At 42.6% G+C, this 15,246-nt stretch overlaps 1 protein-coding gene across 6 annotated transcripts in view; it reads left to right on the top strand.

Annotated features, from left to right (window-relative positions):
- Window positions 1-15,246, top strand: part of ENOX1 (ecto-NOX disulfide-thiol exchanger 1) — a 362,795-nt gene that overhangs the window by 115,194 nt on the left and 232,355 nt on the right. For all 6 annotated transcript variants that reach the window (XM_033051505.1, XM_033051506.1, XM_033051498.1 and 3 more), the window contains exon 3: window positions 920-997. The gene's annotated coding sequence lies outside the window, so the exon portion shown is untranslated. The remainder of the gene's footprint in view (window positions 1-919; window positions 998-15,246) is intronic.

Raw genomic sequence — 15,246 nt, forward strand, 5'->3', positions numbered from 1 at the left:
CAAAGAATGCATAATTCATATCTGTCCCAGAGGTAATGGAATGACTCAATGATATCCATGAAGAAGATGATTTTAAATTTCATGTCTTATGCAAGAGGTCATATTTATACAAAAAGTGCAAGAATTGGTCTCAGGGATACCCAGATAATTATCCTTACAATAATGAGTGTGGATTCCAGTGGGGGGAGTACTGCAGGAAGCTTTACTGTCTTGTGTGTCACTGTCACTTATATATCATGGTATCATGGTTGTCATGATTGAAAACTTAGCAGCTGATAGATCTCAGGCTATGACTTGTATTTTGACTTGGAATAGCACTTGCAGGAGGTGTGAAAAGACAGGTTTGGTTCTGATTCTGTTGAAGTATTCATGCAAGATGTGAAGCATTTGTTTACTGCTGAAATTCTTTCCTTCATTTAAAGCAAAAACAATTGTTTATTGATGTTGGGCAGAACCCACCAGTAGATGCTTTGTCACAGAGCACAATTCCACTAGACTATTTCTCCTCTCCTTTCCCAAAAGCCTAGAAGTGCCAAGGCTAGAAATGAGTGTCTGGTTCTGTGGTATGCTATATGTTTGAAAATGCACTTTAAGGTCTGTGTTACAGACAGTTCAAAGGGAATATAAATTGGTGCAGTATTCTCTCTTTTCTTCTAATCCAGTTCCATATATTCATTGCATTTTTATCCTGAAACATATCTTTAGAAACAAATTACCACTTTGCATTTTATTTAACTTGGACTTTGCTGTATTTATATAATTGTTATGATCTAGCTGCTCCTGTAGTGAAAAATGTTTAACATCCTCTAACCCAATTGTGCTCTGACTTTTAGCATTGTGTATCCAAGGAGACAGCTGATCTTACTTGCTTTTCCTTTGGAAACTTCCTAGTTTTAACTCTCCTTTCCACTTTTTGCAGGACTGGCCATGAGAATTTGTAACGTTCCTTTGGAAATACTGTGATGGGGCCTCTGAGAAGTTACCTTCCTGTGTACAGGTCTGTATGTAAACTGTATTGTGTTCTGACTATTTGTCATGGTTCAGGAATGGTATTCTCCAATTTAGTGTTCCCACTGAAACCACTCCAAGCTGTATGCTACTCACTCCCCTCCTCTCTCCCTGCCTTGCTCCCTCCTTCCCTCCCCATTCCTCTTCCCCTTGGTGGACTGGTGAGGAGAGTGGGAGTGACAAAAGATAAAGATCACGGATTGAGATAAGAACAATTTTCTGGAAACAGCAATGAGATAAGAAAAGAAATGGTAATATCAACAATACTAATGACAGAGTGTGTAAGAGAAAGAAATCTTCTTGCTGACCCCATGGAAACCTCTGACAATACACAGCCACTCCCTTTGCCATGATACTCCAGCCCAGAAGCAAGCCCTTCCCCCTGTCCTTGGAAGATGACCTGAGATCATCAACTTTTGGGTCCTAGCCATATCCCATCCCGGCTATTGCAAAAATTAACCCTACCATGGCTGGAACCAGGACAGTATTTCAGCATGTAGACCCTGTGCTGACTTGTTATCTTTTTTATCTTGAATGCCTGCAAACCAAATCTAATTTTATGCTGGAGAAAGTGTTGTGAAAAATTATTTTTTTTCTCACCAGATGCTTAGGACATAACTCTATTCTGTTACTGTTGTACAAATGAAGAGTAACCCATTTGTCTTTCCTTCGAAGTGAATGATTGCAGTTTACAGAGTTGAACTGCACAAAGGAATTGGGCCTGTATGTCATTTTCTTCTCACTGTTATGCCTTTCAGTATGTTTTGGAGCTGCATTACCCTAAAAGGCCCTGCAATCGATTGCTTCCACCCAGTTTGCTCATATGTGAGCAGCTGACCATAGTTACAACTGTGGATGTTTTCAGAAGAGCACGTAGCAGACAATCAGCAGAGTTACTGAAGCTTTTGGGTCAGGAGGAGCTCAGGTTCATGGAAAGTTTACGAAAATGAAAAAAAAAATGTTTATTTTTAAGAGACTGTAAAAAGAACATAATAATAATGGCTTGACTCCTGTAGTGTCAGCATGGCAAGAAGTGGTGAGAAGCCTGTAGCTAATGCTATGTCCTTGTCAGCTGAAATGATAGTGTGGCCAGCAATCACTCTGATTTAGAGGGTAGAAAACACTCCCCTGCATTTCAATATGTTTTTCTATGCAGCTATATAACAGAGTAAACATTTGATTTCTTACTGCTTTCAAAGCTAGCACTGAAAAGCATTTTTATAGAAATCTGCTAAGAAAAACCTACAGGAATCAACTTTTCAATCTGGGTGGTCATACCCTGCTACCAGTCACATTTGGGGTCTGTAGGAACTGTATGTCCTAAATAATAATTTTCAAAAATATTCGTTTTGGAATATGCTGTATTTAATTTGCTTGGCTTACCTTGGCATACTTTGGGTGTTACTGCTTCCCTTGTTGATTCCGTAGTCACATACTGTTTTATTAGTCTAGGAATTCTGCAGGGAAAGTAACCTGTAAGCCTTAAACAAAATCAGATGGATTTAGGAGATGAGAGGTCTCCAAAGCAACTTTTAATTCATTGTTGGAAATTATTATGATTTGCTAATACTTTTTAAAGCCAACACAGCTCCAAGACACTTTAGAAACAAGGGCACAGCTTCTGTAATGAGCGAAAGCCCTACATCAGATTGGTTGAGATGCTACAGATCCAAATCTGATGTGGTGCCTTGGGCCAGTGTTGAGTGAAAGCTCTGTGTTCAAAAATAAGTAGCTTTTCAGTGTAATTGAACAACTGTTGAATGATCTGTGTCATCCTAAGGCTTTGACTGCGCTGCTTCTTTCTTTAATGATGATATTCCTCCAGGCAAAATTTGTGGTTTTCTTAGACGGGGAGGGGAGAAAGAAGTGCAAAACACTGGAAGACATTTGGGATAAAGGGAGAAAACTAGTTGCAGTGTTGGTATTTGCATACTTTACTAGTAGCAAGAGCAGCTTTATAAAATCTTTCTTTCCATGCCTGTCTGTGAGTGTTGTTTGAATCACGGCTCACCAAAGGCTTCCAAGAGTTGCTGCTAAAACTGCCAAAGCAAAGTGAGGTTGGGCCTGCGTGTTAATAATGTGATACAAACAGCAATGTAATGCAATCAACAGCTGCCATGTGGAGAAAGTTTTAGGCAAGTCATTTGTCTAAAACACATTTTAAAAGTTTCCTTGTTCAGCAATCTAGTTCTTGGAAAATTGTGATGTACATAGAAATTAGTATTGTGCCATTTAAAAAGAGGAAAAATATGATATTCATTTGATATATGTACCTGTTGGATGTATGTATATTAAATGGCATAAAGTAATTGGGTATGGGTGTGCTGTACCTTCATTATAATGCAGAAGCAAAGGAAAATCAATTAAATTAAAAGGCAAGGCAGTTCTACTGTAAAGGAGATAGAAGGTGTAATTTCCCCCTGTAAAGTCTTGCCCTGAGGTATTATCAAAAGGTATTGCCAGAAATAGATACTTACATCAATAAGAATGCCATTGTACATATATTTTTTGTATTATACCTTTGTAAAGAAGTTGAAGCAGTTACAGAGCAGTGACAGAAGGCTAAAGTCACCAATCCTCAGCCTGGGATCTGGGTAAAGCTTCTATAACTGCATAGGTATCTCTTGTACCACTTCTTTTCAGTGTCTGGTATTGATGTTGAATGGAAACAGGATAGTGATCTAGCTAAATAATTAGTTTAACCTGGGTCAGCTATCCCGTATCTTTCACTGCAAATTTCAAGGGGTTTTTTTTGTCATTTGTAAGTATCTCCTCCTCTTGTTTTCTTAATCTCTTGTTTATTTCCTGCATTTGATCTCTCAACCTGTTCTCCAGAGAGGCCTCTTTTTTCCTGAGATCTTTATTACTTGTTCTTGCTTTGTTGGAGTTTTATTAATTTATTGCTTGAGTTTCTGAAGCTTTCTGTTGGGGTTACTAAATACCTCTTGGGGTGTCCTCAAACCTTTGTCCTTGACACCCCTGTGGTGGAACAGGTTTCTTGGTTTTAAAGGGAGCAAAGAAAAACAAAAGTGGTGAAAACAGTTCATGGCCACCACATGGGATGAGGAGCCTCTGACTCCTGGGGCTGGGCTCCTCTGCCCTGTCCTTCTGTTACAACCTCCATGGGCACATGGTCAGCGTGGGCTGGCTTCTGGGGAAGTTTGGTGGGGGAAGCACTGCTCTGTTGTCTTGCTGCTTCTCAAATGAAGAAATCACGACTGGCAAAATACCAATCAGTCAAAAAACATAGGAGGGAAAGGGAGAAGGGAGGGAAAGGGTCTAGAGAGAATACTTTTCCACCCTAGCATGTAATCGTGGCAACTGTACCTTTGATCTCCATGCCAGTGCTGCACATGGACCTGCTGCTGCACTGGATAAAAATGCAGCTGTGCCTTAATGCCATGCTGCCAGAAAGGCCAAACTCTCCATGCCACCAGGCTTTGCTCAGGGCTCAGCTGTCCCACCAGAGGCTCCAATGGAGGGTTGCAGTGAGTAAGCAGAGGGAACACAAACTGGGTGCACAAACCAGGACTGTGGAGGAGCACAGTTATCTTTGTGCATCTTACATGTACAGTAATTTCACGAATACAAGCCGCACCAATTTGACTAAGATTTTGCTCCTAAACCGGAAATGCGGCTAATAATCAGGAGCGGCTAATACAACCTCAGAAGTGCCTGCCAGAGTGCTGAGCCGAGCAGCTGCAAAGTCGGCATTTTGCGATTGTTACAAATCGCTACTTTGTTGCACCGCGGGTGGAGCCTGGCTCCCTGTAGGCAGCACGGGGGGTGGGGAGAGAGGCGGGAGAGCTCTCTTTCCTCCTCTGCCACAGCCCAGGGGAGAGACGGGGGGGGCCCGGCGCCGCCATTGCTGCGGCCCGGGGAGGAGAGGGGGGACCCGGGCCGCCCCTACCGCGGCCCGGGGAGGAGAGGGGGGACCCGGGCCGCCCCTACCGCAGCCCGGGGAGGAGAGGGGGGACCCGGGCCGCCCCTACCGCGGCCCGGGGAGGGGGGGGGAGACCCGGGCCGCCATTGCTGCGGCCCGGGGAGGAGGGGGGAGACCCGGGCCGCCATTGCTGCGGCCCGGGGAGGGGGGGGGAAGCCGGCGCCGCCATTGCTGCGGCCCGGGGAGAGGGGGGGAAGCCCGCGCCGCCATTGCTGTGGCCCGGGGAGGGGGGGCGAAGCGCGCGCCGCCATTGCCGTGGCCCGGGGAGGGGGGGGGAAGCCGGCGCCGCCATTGCTGCGGCTCGGGGAGCCGACGGGAGCCCCGCGGAAGCCATTGCTGCGGCTCGGGGAGCCGACGGGAGCCCCGCGCAGCCATTGCTGCGGCCCAGGGAGGGGGGGGAAGCGCGCGCCGCCATTGCTGTGGCCCGGGGAGCCGACGGGAGCCCTGCGCAGCCATTGCCGCGGCTCGGGGAGCCGACGGGGTGCTTTGTCCCCGCCCGCCGCCGCCGCGGCAGGAGCGGGGAAACTCCGTCCCTGCCCGCCACGGGCGCGGGAAAGCTCCGTCCCCGCCCGCCGCTGCTGCCGTAGGAGCAGGGGAAGCTCCGTCCCTGCCTGCCGCCGCAGGGCAGCGCCGACCCGGGGCGACCGAGCCCAGTGGCAGCGCCGGCCGGCCCCGAGCGGCAGCGCCGGGCTGGGCCATCTGGCCCTGTCAGCGGCCCCTAGCGGGCCGAGCCTGCACAGCCTTAGCTCATCCAGTAAACCCCGCCCTCCCGCGGTTCTGTTACTAATTGCACGCGGGTTCTCGCTGCGAACGACAAAGCGGCTTATATTCGTGTGCGGCTTATCTATGGACAAAAACCGAAATGTTTGCCAAGACCCAGAGATGCGGCTTATAGTCAGTGCGGCTTGTATTCGTGAATTTACTGTAAATTACTTGGCTACAAAAAGGCAGGAAGGAAAGGGAATGTTACTACCTGGAAACATGCCATGTGTGTGTTTGATGCATACATTTGAATTATTGAAAAGACGGAAACAAAGTGGTTTGGTAGCTGAAGAAAATCTGTAAGCTAGATGCTTGAAGGAAATATGGGAAAATAAAATGGGAAGGTGGGGGAAGTGAATCTCGCAAAGCTGCCATGGAGGGAAGGTTGTATTTTGTTAGAACAGAAATCCAAACAAGACTGTCAGTTTGTGAAGACTCTTGTGTCCAAATCATGAGTCTTATGTGCAAGCTAATTATAAACACAAAGAGCTGGTGCAAGGACTTGAACACAAGTCTTGTAAGGAGTGACTGAGGGAGCTGGGGGTGTTTAGTCTAAAAAAAAAAAGAGACTCAGGGAGACCTTATCATTCTTTACAATTGCCTGAAAGGAGAGTGTAGTGAGATGGGAGTTTGTCTCTTCTCCCATGTAACAAGCAGTGGGGTGAGAGGAAACAGCCTCAAGTTGCACCAGGAAGGTTTAGATTGGATATTGAGAAAAACATCTTCATAGAAAGGTTTATCCAACTGGAACAGCCTGTCCAGGGAGGTAGTGGAGTCAACCATTCCTAGAAGTGTCCAAAAAACATGAGCATGTGGCACTTAGGTACATGGTTTAGTGGTGAACATGGCCATGCTGGGTTAACAGATGGACTCAGTGATCTTGGCGGTTTCTTCCAACCTCAACAATTGAATAATTTTGTACACATTTGTTATTTTCATCTTTGAATGGTGGCTCAGAGTGTGTGTTACCATCCAGCTCTGATTTTTTGTTGCCCACAGTAAGACACAGAACAAGTTATTATGAGAAAAATCTAGAATGGCAGCTTACTCACCTGAGTAAGAGCTGTGGCCAGAGGAGCTGCAAGACACTGAAATTCATATGTATTCAAGGAAGACAAACAAGCAGCCAACCCAGACTGGATTTTATGTTTTGAGTTCTTTTCAAGGTATTTCTAGGAATGGTTGCAAGTACCTGCTCTGCTGAAGGAACTTGAGTCCAGAAACATCCTTAAATACTTCCCTGTTGTTTAATGGTAGCTGCTTCCCAGAAGAATGGGAAACCAATTGAGAGACTCCTGCATACAAAGCAAAGTTTTTATAGGCTCAGGTTAGGAGTAAGACTCTTTGCTTGCCTCACTCTGGTGCCATCATCTTCTGCTTCAAAGTGGCACTTTGATGATAATCTTTGCCTATCTTAATTCCTGAGGCATAACATAAAAAGAAGGGAGATCTTTAGTGTCAATGGTCAAGAACATCTTAGGGACACCAAAGATAATTTGGCTCATTTGCCTTTACTACCAGCAAGAGCAGAAGTTGTCTAGATAATCAGACAGAGATGTCCTCCAGTGAGGAATATTTCAGTGCCAACCCATGTAGTCTCTTCCAGACCTATACAACGCTTGGGTATTTCTAAAATCCACATTATGCTCTATTTGCTCCATAGGAAGCCCTTTGGTATCTTATTTATAGTGAAGCTAGAGAACAGTTCTTTATGGTAATCCTTCAGATTTTAGAAGGAAAAGTGACTTTACATTGTAGCTGATTTAGGTTGTTCATCTATTTTTAAGAATACGCATTTTCAGATCTTATAGGTCCCATTTAAAATACTTTTTTTTCTGTCTTCATCCTTCCATGTGTTGCGAAATTCTTGATACAAGTGCCAGCATTAAGAATAATTTTCAGATAATAAAAATTATGTAAAATAAGCCCAGAATTTAAAAGTTCAATAATTAATTATAGAGCTACACCCTCAGCTAAAATGACCCCAATCTATATTATGCCTCAGCTATGTGTAAATGGAGTCACTGCTAGTGCCTTCTCTCTCTTCTGTTAAATTCTCTCAGTATGATACTGGGTAATGAATGACACTGTTGGAGAACCACTAAGTGTGCAACTGATGGCTCTCAGCATATGGATAATGGCAGATCTTGCACCTTTTCATTGCCTGCATTCTGCCTGCACAGAAGTAGCTGAACAATAGATGAGGTGAAATGGTGGCCGTAGCACATTTCAGAAACAATAATTGTCCATTAGGTCCCTCTAAAAGAAAGTCTGCAAAGAACTGCTAAGTTTTGTATCCCTAAGGCCCTCAGAAGACTCAATCACATGTCATGAATAATAATAATAATAGGAGAGAGAGGACAGCTGTTCAACTGAACACCATCAGTATTGATACCTTCCCGGAGGAGTAATCCCCTTGACCGAAGCAGGTGCCACAATAAGATAAAAGTCATAAGCTCCAGCTCCAGTGAGAGTCTGTTGCCATATACAGAAAGATATGAATTGATTTTACTTCTGAAAGGATGTTAAAACATCTTCTCCAGCTGAGAGGAGAAATCCACTGTCACCACTACTGTTCAAGTCTCCAGAAACAGCTGTGAAACTTGAAGAGATATTACTTAAAAAACAAGGTCCGTTCATATGGCCAAGCACCAACCAAAACGAATAGTTAAAAAACAAACCTTTATTTTTTCCACCACAGCACAGAACAATGCTGGCATGGTTATGTCCTTTTCTCCTACTTTTTAGCTAAAGTAGAAAAAAGGCGATCTGTTCAAGTAGAAAACATTAAAGGATTTTTTTTTTAATTAGTTTATATGAGAGCAAATAATAAAATCTTAGAATCTTAGGTCAAAAAAGACCTTTAAGATCATCAAGTCCAACCCTTTATCCCAGCACTGCTGAGTCCACCACTAAACCATGTCCCTAAGTGCCACATCTACACGTCTTTTAACTACCTTCAGAGACGGTGACTCCACTGTTTTCTCTGGGCAACCGATTCCAATACTTGACAACTCTTCTAATAAGGAGATTTCCTCTAATATCCAAACTAAACCTCCCCTGGTGCAACTTCAGGCCATTTCCTCTTGTCCTGTCGTTATTTGGGAGAAGAGGTTGACCCCACCTCAGTACACTCTCCTTTCAGGAAGTTGTAGAGAGCAATAAGATCTCCCTGAGCCTCCTCCAGGACAAACAAACCCAGCTTTCTCAGCCACTCCTCATAAGACTTGTGCTCTAGAACCTTCACCGTCTTCCTTGCTCTTCTCTGGACGTGTCAGCACCTGAGGGGTCCTGAACTGAACACAGCACTTGAGGTGTGCCCTCAACAGTGCTGAATGCAGGGGGGTGGTCACTACCCTAGTGCTACTGGCCACATAATTCCTGAATGATGGTGAGTTTGATCATGCAATTCATATATTCACAGTGCTATCAGCATTAGAAACTGCCTGTAATAAGTGTTCAGCTCCTTTCTGTCAGCCTTGTAAAAAACTCTTTGACACCAGCTTAGGACCAATTAGGACCAAGCTTTGTTTATCTTCAGAACTCAAAACTGAGCAAAGTCAAATCAAGATCGTCAAGGCAAAGTCTTGATTTTGGTAAAGTTCTAGCCTTCTTTCTGGGCTGAAGTGTAGCACATACAGCACTTCTGGGATTGGGAGTCCCAAGATATACTGCCCCAGAATTACTCAGGTTTCTAGGCTCAATTATCACTTCAGAAAAGGGAAAATACAGAGAAAGTGACTACTAGGTTCCATAAGTTTAAAAACTGACCAGAATCAAAAAACAAAACTTGAAGGAAACCATGTCAACTTTATTATGGTTGGTTGACTATGTGGAAGAAATTACCCAAAATTGGCTCTAGGCAACCATTCAGGAAATAATGTGTTCCTACGTAATGTCATTGATCCCACATTCAGAAATGAACCTCCAAGAGACCACTGAATATTGAGTTCAAGAAGTGTTATGAGAATCTGAGGAATCCTGACCAACTTTGCTCAAACAGCAAAAATAAAAGTACATGATGAAAAAATATGTTGGGTCAAGCTACTCTTTAAGAGCCTTCAAAACACTATTAAAAGTTAACCAAGGAAAAGATAATATATACTACTGCTCAGAATATCCTAGAACTAAAAAAAAAAATGTTCTTCACCTAAGTAACCACAGGTTTTTTTCCTAGAACTATCCTAGAAAATTAGGAAGTAGCTTGAGGGTCCTGCTGCAGCTTTATCAGTTGTACTGACACTTCCCATTGGAGCTGTGGCTGACCCATTTCTGAGGGCCTCCACTGATGGAGATTCTCTGAGCAATTAATTCCAATGCCTAATTTTCCTTACAATTAGAAAAATGCTTTTTTTCTTTTCTTTTCTTAACATGTGAGTTACTTCTACCTGCAGTGAAGAAGAATAGGTTGTTCCCTTTGTTCTGCAACCATATTTGAAATTTTCAGTGTATTTTGTCATGTTTCCCCAAGTTTTGTCTTCTTTGCATTATTCCTTCAAATTGTTGTCATGTTTTTAAGAGTACTCACTGTCAGTCGGTTACATCCTCCTTAAAATGTGGCATCCAATACTTCACCTAAGATTATGGTTGAACTCTTTTCAAAACAAAGTAATAAAGGAGAATTCCCTCTTGTGTCTTGTAGATAACATTCTCCTTTATATTTCCAATCTAATATTCACACATATGTGACAGTGACTGTTGAAGCTTGTGCTCTGCTGGCTAACCTCAGGTCTTGCACAGCAAGAAAAGCCTATTTGGTTATTTTCCACTGAGTGTTTACTAAGTTAACTGTTCCTGACCTCACCTCCCAAAGTTAATTGCTAGCAGCTCTAAGATTTTCTCAGTCAGTGATATATGTATTCTAGGGTGAAATTTTTAAGACCCAGACAATTTGAAAAATTTTAACTTATCTCAGTTCTTTCTAATCTATTTTTTCTTTTATGAACTGAATTGCTATTCCTTTGTCTTCAGTGTTCACTTCTGTGGCTCTCTGATCATCACTGATCCTGCAAATAGCTTTTCCTCCTGATGTGTGGCAAACCATGTCTCTTCTCCCTCTTGCCAGTAGTGGTTTCTCACTATTGCACTTAGTGGTTTTTTTAGGAAATTTTCCTATTTTTACAGCCCCCAACAAAAGTACATAGAAATGTTGCACAGACTAGATGAAGGGCATTGAAAGGCAATTTTCATAATATGGGACTTCACAGAGGCACTAGAATTACAAGAGCAGTTGAAGGTAGTAATGACAGTACTTGACAGGTTGCACACAGATGTCCCTATTCTTACAGTCTTAGACAAAACCTGACCTGACCCAATTGAAACAAGAACCTGCACCAAAGAGAATAAAAGAAAACATTTCAGAGGGACCAAGATCTTGAGCACAAAGGTCAAGTGTTAAATCTAGGAGAGGGCTGACTCTGAAATATGGCATATATATATATATAGACTGATATAATGTGTTTTGCTTAAAGGAGACTTAATTGCTTCATAATGCCATTCTTCAAAGTTTTAGGGCTACTAATTCACTTTAGTTAATCATGATGTTCTGTATTTCTGTCAGTCCATGAAAACATCCTGAGTGTTTCTCTCTTCACCCAGCTTTTTTACTCTTTTGAGGTGACAAAGCGACCACGGGAGACGAGAGAGGAGATGACTACAGAGTGACAGATTAAAAACGTAGTTTATTCTGCAATGAGTTCTTATGTCATTGTCTAGTATTCCTTTCTTTTGCTGGTTTGTTTGTTTGTTTTGTTGTTATTTTTTTCTTTTATTTTTTTTTTCTTTTTGGAAGATTGTGTGAGCTATTCAGCAAAGTTTCTGAAATCCTGGCCAAAGTTCTGCAGAACTGTCAGGCTTTTGTGTCTGTCACACATGAGTGAGATCAATCAAATGCCCTATCTGTTCCCAATGAAGTGTAGATATACAGAAATATCTGGTTGTTCTCGTGTTCTGGGGCATGAAGCATTTTGAGCCTCTGATTTTTCTATAATCCTTCCAGGAACATTCCCCTTTAATACTAGAGGCCTTTGCCTCCAGATTCTGTAATAGTCACTCCTGCAGTCCTTCCACCATTAATGCATCTTTGATTTTTCCACCTCTGTAGCTCTGTGTGTAGGTTGAAGTGAGTTGGGATTTCTGTTTAGGAAGTTTGTCAAGAGCCATACAGTCAGCAGGCAGCTTGCAGTGCCACAGCATGGGCTTTCAGAAAAAAAAGCCTATGTTTGATAGCCAACTGCAATATAGTATTTTAAGGTCTTAAAGTAGTAAAAATCTCCACAAATCAACATAGATGCCCTCCATAACAGTGTTTTGTTTCTTTGGAGGTGTTTCACTGCATATTCTAAAGATTCACTTGACTGCTGATGGTCTCACCACTGAATGCATGATGTGCTTAAGACTGTGCAGCCTAAATCAAAGTGGAGGGTTTTAGCTTAACAGCCTGTGTCTTGTTCAGAGGCTTTTCCTCACTTCCTTAGCTCTCCACTTGTACTGCCCTCTGCAGAATTTTCCCCAAAGCTAAAATCCTTGCTTTTTGTTTCAGTCTACCAGGATTTGGGTGCTCAGTTGGAGTCCATACGCCCACAGCTAAGGGTTTACCTCTACACAGTGGAGAAGTTCCCTCTGTCCATTTTCCAAGCCAACCAGAAGCTGTGTATCACAGTCAGGAAGATGCTGAGTACAAGCTAATAAATTGCCATGATTGGCAGGGTTCATTAGCTCTGACTCAACTTGGCCTCAGCACTGCTGGTGAGTTTATGTGGCTTCCAGTTGTCTCCAACCCAGAACAGAACAAACACTCAGCAGGCTGGTGTCATCACCCACACCATGCAGGCACCTGCTATGCTAGACTTTGCACAACATTTAAAGCACCACAGAGCTCTGGAAACAAAGTACTCTGTGAGCAGAGAAGTCTCCTCCAAAGGATTAGTGTCCCCTGTCCCTTAAACGTCCTGCCTCAGTTTCCAGCTGCCCCTCAGGTCCCTGTGGGTGAGCGTATCGGTGCCAGCTGGCAGGGCTGCCCACACCTGCCCATCCATGGGCTGCTCCCAGGCACAGCTCATGTTGGCTGCTCTGTCTGCCTTCCTCTCCCTAGGCAGCAATTTGTGTGCAGCTTCACCGTCCGGCTGCTGGTTTTCATTAAACTTCCAGTAATGAAATTACCTCTTGTGACTTCTCTCCAACTTTTATGCTGGCTCAAAAGTGGGTTCAGATTTGCTACTGCCCCTGTTCTGCCAGGAAAGGTGTAATAGATGGACAGGCAGAGGTTCAGTTAAAAATAACCACAGTGAAAGAGAATCAGACTTGCTCTTTGTGCTTAGGCTGCATTTTTATATTATTTCAATAGTGTATTACACAGATCTGATCTGGGAACATGCTGCCTTCCAGCTCTCATTTCCACACTCATCACCAGAGGCTGCCCTCCCTTTGGCAGAGCTTAAAGGCTCAGCAGATTCTTTGTAAGTGGGAACTGAGAAATGATTCATGTTTAAAAGAAACATTTTTTAAAAAGATTTTTTTTAATGACCCTGGTATGGTTTTGGGTAGGGCCAGGCAAATGATTGAGCTAGGGCAGCTGGGGGGATGTGGTGGAGGGGGGAATGGGTCAGAAACAAGGCTCTGTGCTACTCACCAACATTGAGAACTTTATATCAGTGCAGTGCTGTTACCAGAGGCAAATTCCTGCTCCTTAGTCCCCTTATTTCTACTTGTTTTATCTCCACAGTTTGGTAGCATATAGGAACTGGTCCCAGGAGAGAAACTGAGCCATAAAAAAAGTGAATTTTTAAACTGATGGAAATGGTTTTGGATGAAAATGGATGGATGAAAATTGAAAATTTTGCATGTTCTTGATGTCTTGGTGTTCTTCTGTATTTTTGGCATCTCAACTTTCATGACTGCGTGATCTCCCCAGTACTTTGTTGTTCATACTCCTTGTTCATATGGGAGATGACCAAAAATTTTCACTTTTGGTCTTCCAAGAGGTGAGATAAAGAATGAAGAAATTTGATCTCAATAAGATTTAACTGTGTTATAGTCTGTAGCTGAGTCAATTACTTTGGGTATCAGTAGCATGACAAAATATTCAAGGCCACTGCAGCTTGGCTGCAGAAAATGACAAGCATAATGAGGAACATAAGTCCCATTGTCTTCATGTTTTTTTGTTTTCCTTCATGGAAAGAGTTGACTGATGTGACTGGAGCATTTTGCCCTTGGGATTATTACTAGCTTCTTAATCAAGAAAATCGGAGTCATTTGACTTTGTTGCCAACTCTTCTCTGGTCCCTACTCCAGCTGAGACAGGTTGTAGATTGGACAAGATTTGAAACGACATTCCTTTTCAAAGCATTGTTTGGTGAAAAAGCAAAGAGCCGTTACCGCTTTAAGAGAATCTGTCACCTTGTCCTCTAGAAGAAAGGTAACAACAATCTTTTCCAATAATGCACCCGTTATCTCCCTCCTGGAATTTATCAGGCAAGAAACATATTGATCCAATTTGCAGGTTGCAGCCTGTAGTTCTCTAAACATGTCCAAACCCCTGGCACATGATGATGGCCAGAACTTAGTCTGAATTTAGTTTGCAGACATGTACCTACCCCCTCTCCCATTTTCTCCCTTGTGGATTGCTGTTCTTTTTACAATCCAAGCAACTTAAAGTAAAAAAAGCTTCCTTCGTTTAAACTCATTAATTTTAACTCTGTTCTTTAGGAAAATTCTCTTACAATGTTTTTCTCCATGGTTTCTCACCAGCTGTGAATTTGGAGCAAAAAAAAAAAAAATGCATGAAAGTGTTTCTATCCAAGCAAAATATACTTAATTGGATTTTTAAAAAATTCTAGAAACTTTTTTCTATGTATTATTTATAAATTGTTGTCATTTCTTAATGGAGACAGGATTTTGTTTACATAGAAATGGCACTTCACTTTTAATCTCTGGGCCTGTTCTTTAGGATGGCTTTTTAAGATAACAGACAATCTATGCTTCTCTGAGAATCCTGTTGTAATGATTCACTGTTCTTTACCCATCATTATCAAACAAAAATGAATGTGAAATCATTCATTTTCTGATCGATTTAGAGTGTGACAGATAAATCTTCCTTGTTTGTTAGAAACCACTTACAGAGGCTACTATGGCAACAAAATTAATGACAAAGAAGGAAGCTGTTAATTAATTGTTCAGGCTGACTAGAATAAGAAAATCCTGAATCTTTGCTGAATCCATTTACTACCATCCCAATTACTCTTGGTTATTTATTTGAAGAACTAGTCTGTCTTTTTACTGTACTGGAAAAACAAAGACTTTTATGGTAATAGAATTGAAAGGGCACATGGACTTCATTAGCCTTCCCCCTGTGATCCCGTTGGACGTGGTGGCTGAAGTTTGGGTCGTGCTCCCAGTGATCCCCTCAGCTGCTGATAATTTGATGAATAAAGCTGATAATGCCTTTAGGCCACTAAGGACATCAACAAATAGGAGTAAACCCTGCCTCCAGAGGTTTACAGTCCACAAAGCTGATACATGCCAAGCAAAAAGTA

This window comes from Catharus ustulatus, chromosome 2 (genome assembly GCF_009819885.2).
Source record: "Catharus ustulatus isolate bCatUst1 chromosome 2, bCatUst1.pri.v2, whole genome shotgun sequence".
NCBI classification, from domain to species: Eukaryota; Metazoa; Chordata; class Aves; order Passeriformes; family Turdidae; genus Catharus; species Catharus ustulatus.